Raw genomic sequence first — 6953 nt, 5'->3', positions numbered from 1 at the left:
TTCTTTCTTTTTGTTTAGGCTTTTTGAGACAGGATTTTGCTATTTAGCCCAGGCTGGCCTTGAATTTCCAATCCTCCTGCCTCTGGCTCTCACCCGCTTCCAGTGTAGGAATTACAGGCATGCACCATCATGCTGGGCTACCACTGCCTCCATAGTTTTGCCTTTCTCAGAATGTCAAGCAGCTGACAATCCTACAGCCAGCAACCTTTTCAGATTGGCTTCTTGCATTTAGTAATATGTGTTTAAGCTTCCTGTCTTTGGCTACAGTCTGATAACAAATGTATCTCTCAGCATGAAGAGTCGCTATTTGGAGTGTCCTGCACAGGCAAAAGGGAAAATCACAGGGACTGTCTCTTCAGTTCACACAGCATCCACACACATTTGTCAAGCAGGTAGAGAGAATGGCAATTGTCTTCTCTTTACAGATTAGGAATTTAAGGCACTGTCCCAAGAACTTCAACGAGCACTTCCGGTAACACAGGCTCAGAGCTCAGACTCTCATGCAAGAAGCTTACTCTTCATTTTTAAGATGAGCAACGGAGGAGATAGCATCAGATGGGCCATCCTTGGGGAAAGGGGGTCCATGTAAATGTCCTGGGGCGGAGTATTCAAGCCAGTGCAGGGATGAGATTTAAAGTCAACACAAGCATCCCCAGTTTTCCTTTGGAATCCGTTCAGACCACCCCGTTTTTTCCACCCTGCTACTCCTTGTTCATAAATTTCTTGGTTCTCAACTCTCTTTCTTTTGGCTTCATACTATGGTTTTCTCCTCCACCCATCTCTTTGCTGGATGCTCTGCTGTGCTTGACTCATTCTTCTGGCTTTCAGCATCACACAGATCCAAGTCATTGGTTTTGGTCTTTGTCCTTTGATTCCCAACACCGCTCTCCAGGGGAAGAGGTAGCCCATTTGTGGGATCCACTGGATGGTCATCATGGTGACCTGTCAGTTTCAAGATGGTAGAATAAAGATCACCCAAAAAGGCTGGGGAGTAGCTCAGAGATTGAGCATTTAACACACGTGAGGACCAAGCTTTGGTTCCGAGCACCACAAAAAAATCACCCCAAAATAGTACAAGAGATGAAAACAAAAGTATTGTGTAGACAGCCATAGCCCCTAATGACACTAGTGAACATAGAACAAAGTCTAAGCCTCCCAGGTGGTTCTGAGAGCAGTGGGCATTAGGGTACTCTGATAGAAACACCAGACTAGAACTTGAACTAGATCTTGAAGACAGAGAGCTCATTTTATATGTTGCTTTGTTTTCTCTTTCTTTTCTTCTTTTTCCTATTTAAGAATTTTTACATGTTTCTTTATTGCCAGGGCTTAGCACATTGACTCGGCCAAATCAAGTCCTCACTGAACACCTGATGAGTGAATTACATCATTATATCTACATCATATGGTAATCATCACCATTTGAAGATATTTTACCATGCAGAGAATGGTTAAAAATGTCTGCTATGTTGCTAAGTGGAGTTCCCATTCTTTCTATTGAGTAGAGGGCCCTTCTAGGTCCAGAGGCTGAGGAAGAAAACTCTTAGCTATACCTCTGCTCTGATATTAAGCTTTTCATTGCTTCAAATAGGTATACTTTACTTTTTTGTTTGTATTTTTTTGCAGTGCTGGAGATTGAACCCAGGACCTCATGCATGCTAGGCAAGTGCTCTACCACTGAGCTACACCCTCAGCCCAGGCACATTTTTAAATTCACAAAATCTGCTCTTTCATGAGCTCAGTTTTGGTCTTTCATTATTTTAATATGAACTTGGTTCCCATGGAGGTCAGGACTTGATAATTACATTCAGCCTTTTGCAATTATTGGTAAGGAACCAGGTAACAACACTGACATTTAATATTTAATTGTTTTTGATCAGCATTAATTAGTCACAGATGCGCACCAGATTCCCATTTAATTAAATACTCTTGGGAACATGGTGTGTGCTCAGGGGTTCTAACCACATCAAAAAGTAAATGTTCAACTTTCAAAGTTGGGCCCTAGAGACGCAGGCAGCCATGGAGAGGAAATTCCAGATGGCCAGCATTCCCCCTTTCCTTAGAAACAAAACTCCTGTTCTGGATCTCTGACCTCAACTCTTAACGTTTCTTCTGGACGCTTCCAAGCTGCAGTCATCGGCTGTCCCTTGAATCATCATTTCTGCCCTGTCTGTTGAGTCACTCCCCTCCACAAAGCAGCCAGGAGCAGTTGCTCCTATCCTAACAAGCCTGTTAACAGCTGACCTCACCTCTTCTCAAGCTATTGTACCCTTTCTTTGTCCCTTTTGGAGAAAAACTCCTCAAACAAGTGCGAGTACACTTGCTGCTTCTGACCCCTCTTGTTCTGCTCCCGTTCAAGCCCACTGTCTCCAGGCTTTGGTTTCAACCACTTCACAGAAAGCATTCTTGTTAATGTTACCAACATGACTTCCTTAACGCTAAATCCAGTGGTCAATTCTCCACGCTCATTTATTTGACCTAGTTGAACAGGTCCTCTTTCTTCAAATGCTTTCTTCATTTGGCTTCCAGAAAACCATCCTTTTTTGGTTTTCCTCCCAGCCACAGTCATTCCTTCTCATTCCTGTGCTGCTGATTCATCCTCATCTCCCCAGCCTCTAAATGTCAGAATGCCACAAGGCTCCATTCTCGGTCTACCTTTCTCCTCTTCCACATTCATTCCTCGGTGATCTTAGCAAAGCATACAGAGTTGGCCCTCTGTATCTGCAGGTTCTGCACCCATGAGTTCTATCAAGTTCATATTGAAAATATTCAAAAAGTAACTGCTGTCTGTACTGAACATGTACAGACATTTTTCTTGCCACTATTCTCTAAATAATAAAGTATAACTATTTATACAACATTTAGATTGTTTTGGTATTGTAAATAATCTAGAAATGATTTAAAATATACAAGATGATGTGAGTAGGTTGTGTGCAAATACTCCAGCATTTTATATAAGGGACTTGAGCATCCACAGGTTTTGGTACCCAAGGGGGGTCCTGGAGCCAGTGCCCCCTGGATAGGTAGGGATAACTTTGAGCCCTCCAGTTTTATTTATTTTTTTCCTGGTATTCTGGCTTGCACTTAGGGTCTACACCTCCACCAGCCCTTTTTTGTGATAGGGTTTTTCAAAATAAGGTCTCTTGAACTATTTGCCTGGGCTGGCTTTGAACCATGATTCCCCTGATCTCTGCCTCCTGAGTAGCTAGGATTACAGATGTGAGCCACCGGCACCCGGCTAACTCTCCATTTTTAATCTCCAGCACTGACCACTCTTCTGCTTATTCTGCTTTTCCACTTAAATGTTGACTTACCCTGGGTTCCTTAGAAATCACAGGGATAACTAACTTACACTCTACTGAAGAGCAGGGAAAAAGGAAATGAAGCAGGGAACAAGAGAAAGCAAACACAAGATGTCTATCATGGAGCTAGCCACACATTCACAGGTAAACATAGCTCTTTTCTCCGTCACACAAGGGCATGTCCAGAGGGGCTGGGTGGAGGGAGCCACAGTACCTTGGTGCTGCCTTTTGGGAAAGAGAAGTTGTATTTCTGGCTAGTGGAAGGAAATGGCATTTATCCATTGACTCTGTGTCATTTCTTGTAAAGGTCCAAGTTTAGCTCTGCACTTCTGAATTGTGTTCCCTGACCTCTTTGGGTTCCACTGGGGTTGCCAGCTCCCCCAGCCCTGGTTTAGAATTTAATCTGGGTCAAGTGGTAAGAGCATTGGGCACTGGTGCCTCACACTTTTAATCCTAGCTACTCAGGAGGCAGAGATCAGGAGAATTGTTGTCCAAAGCCAGCCTTGGGCAAATAGTTTGAGAGACCCTATCTTGAAAAAAACCATCATAAAAAAGGGCTGGTGGAGTGACTCAAGTGGTAGAGCACCTACCTAGCAAGTGTGAGGCCCTGAGTTCAAATCCTAGTGCTGCAAAAAAAAAAATGAGTGGCAGGCAGGTGCTGGTGGCTCATGCCTATAATCCTAGTTACTTAGGAGGCAGAAATCAGGAGGATTGAGGTTGAGAGCCAGCCTGGGCAAATAATTCAAGAGACCCTATCTTGGAAAAAAAAAAAAAATCACAAAAAAGGGCTGGTGGAGTGGGTCGAGGTGTAGGCCCTGAGTTCAAACCCCAGTACCACAAAAAAAAAAAAAAGGTCAAAAAAGATTCAGTACAAAAACTTTTTTTTCGTTTTGGGGTGCTGGGGTTGGAACCCAGGGGCCTGCACATGCTAGGCAAGTGCTTTACCACTGAACTACAGTCCCAGCCCCTAAGACATTTTATTTGTATTTATTTTTGAGCCATGATTGGTTGAATCTGGAAGTGTAGAACCTTCGGGCCAGCTCTATTTCCAGAATTCCAGTTTTTCTCACTGCCAGCCTTTCCCGGCATTATTGGATGACTGCAGCGGTCTCGTCTCCTGCCTGCCTCTAGGCTTCTGTCTGCTGCCAGCTCTCTCTTTTCAGTGTAATGTGAAACAAGTGAGAAGGCATTGCCTCCCTGCAAGCCATCGAGTGCTTCCCATCTCGCAGTAAAAACCAAAGTCTTGGCCAGGGCTTATGAGGCCTACTCTATGCGCCTCCACCAGTCTCTGCTTCATCTCCTGCCTACGCACTCTGTTCCAGCCACAGTGTGCCTCGAAGGGTCCCAGAGGCTCCTACCCCAGGGTCTTTGTACTTGTACATCTCTGTGCCTGCAAGACTCTTCCCAAATATCTGCATGGCTTGTTTCTTCAGTCCTCCTGAACGCTTAACTACTATGTCACTGTTTCTTATTAGCTAGAGAAGGCTCTATGGAGGAAGAAGGTACTGAAAGATGGGAATCATTATAAAAACAGAAAGGAAGGAGTGACCTCTTCTAGAGGTTGTTGGAAAGCCAAAGCAGTTGTGGGAATGTCCAAGAAGGACATTTCCTGTGTAGGAGTAATGCAAGAGTTGAGGGGAGTGTGGAACCTTTCTCAAAAGACTTTGAATGTTAAGACGCTAGGTGTTAATTCCGTAGGTGAGGGCATCCAAGTGAGAAAGCAAAATCATTCAAGTTTCCATTGAAAATGTCTTCCAGTCAGATCCTCTGAATCAGCATTAGTTCTGGTGATCCAAATACATCCATGAAGGAAGCAAGAGAAACTAGGAGTAACGAGGCTTGAGAAGATATGTAGCCCTGGGGAGACTTTTCTGGGCTCATTCAGGAAGTTGATTGTCCTCAGAGTCACAGCTGGAGAGCTTATGCATCCTATTATGTTGCTCTGGAAGATGGAATAGGATTTCAAAAACAACCCAAGAGGAAGAGCAGAAGAAGGTCAATGTTGTCTTTTGGAGCTACCTGGCTCAACCTTAGGAGCTCTTGATAACCAATGTCAAGGTCAAGGAGGTGGGTGAATGTGGGCGCCACTGCCCTCTGCTGGAGGGACTGGCATCTCCCCAAGACCTGTCTGGCTCAAGATCAATGCCATTTAACTTTCTTTGGATTCTGGATCCCTTTGAGACTCCAGAGAAAGCTATGGACTCAAAGGAGAACACAACAACAACAAAAAGATATGCACCCATACGTTAAGATTCACATAAGGACTGGCATTGTAATTCAAGAGTACAATGCTTGCCTAGCACTCATGAGGCCCTGGGTTGGTCTCCAGGACAGCAAGAGGAAAAAAAAAAAAAAATTTGCGTTGAGTTTCAGGATTCATGGGCAGCCCCTCTGATACCCATCTGCTGACCTCCCAAGTGAAAATGTGACTTTAGAAGCTGACCGACCTAAGTGCCAACTCAGGGCTGAGATTCCTACCTCTCTGGTTGTGAGACAGAGGAGAAATTAAGAAGTAGCTACTCTACCAAGAATGCCGCCCTAAATATTTCTCCTATTTAGAAATATTCTCACTAGAGCTGAGGGAGTGGCTTTGTAGGACAGCGCCTGCCTAGAAAGATTTTTCTCTACCAAACACATCACATTGCCTATGAAATCATTTATGCATACCCTAGTTTTTCACTGACCAAACAAAATAAGCAAGAGTTAATCAGTTACCCCATCATAGTTGAGTTTATATAATCCAGGTAAAAAAAAAATCAAAGCTAACTTGACAGTGTTAGCCTGGGGAGCTCTGTGGTGGGCAAACATGATTTTAGAAGCCTCTGAAATATTAATACTGAAACTATGACGTGTAAATTTTTACTAACTCTCACTCTAAAGCTCACATACTTAAATCCAAAGTAATTCAGTGATATCTGTCTCAAACTTGCACTGTCTCAGAAATTAATTTATATACAACTTGAGTGCCCCTTTAAATGTTGGTAAACACAAAAATTCTTTGAACACTTTCAAGCAGTTCCTCACACTCAAACTCTAAGGTTAATTCAAACACAAAAAGTGGGTTTAAGTGTGGCCAGAAAACCACACTTACTCTTAAGCTTGTTACCCACACGAGGAACCCCTGGCTTCCAAGGCAGGAGCATGTAAGATTCCAGAACCTCAACTGAACCCAACTGCAGATCTGGCATGGTTGTGCTAGAGATGTAAAAGTTTAAGAGCTGGAGGCATGGCTCAAGTGGGAGGGTGTTTGTCTAACAAGTACAAGTCCTGAGTTCTATACCCAGTACCCCCCAAAAAAGGAGATATAAAACTTTAAAAAGATACCATTCCTACTCTTCATTCATTCATAAATTCAAGAAATACTAATTGAATGCCTACAATGTACCAGATGCTGTGTAAGGCATTATGGATATAATAATACAGCAGGGGAGGTCCCTGCCTTCATGGAGCTTAGCTTATAGTCTGGGGGGAGAAACAGTGGGTAAGGGAAGAATAAACAAACAGAAGATAATTGCAAATTGTGATATATAACTTGAAGTCCCTGCTTCAAGTCAGCAAAACATTAAGTTAGTAAAGTGTGTCTTCCTCTTCTCCCTTTTCAGGGGCCCTTTGACTCAGTTGGAATTCTCCTCTTACCCCCGTCTGCTTTGTTAT

The sequence above is a fragment of the Castor canadensis genome, chromosome 7 (assembly GCF_047511655.1).
Source record: "Castor canadensis chromosome 7, mCasCan1.hap1v2, whole genome shotgun sequence".
Taxonomy (NCBI): domain Eukaryota; kingdom Metazoa; phylum Chordata; class Mammalia; order Rodentia; family Castoridae; genus Castor; species Castor canadensis.
The sequence above is the reverse complement of the archived record's forward strand: the minus strand, read 5'-3'. Positions refer to the sequence as shown.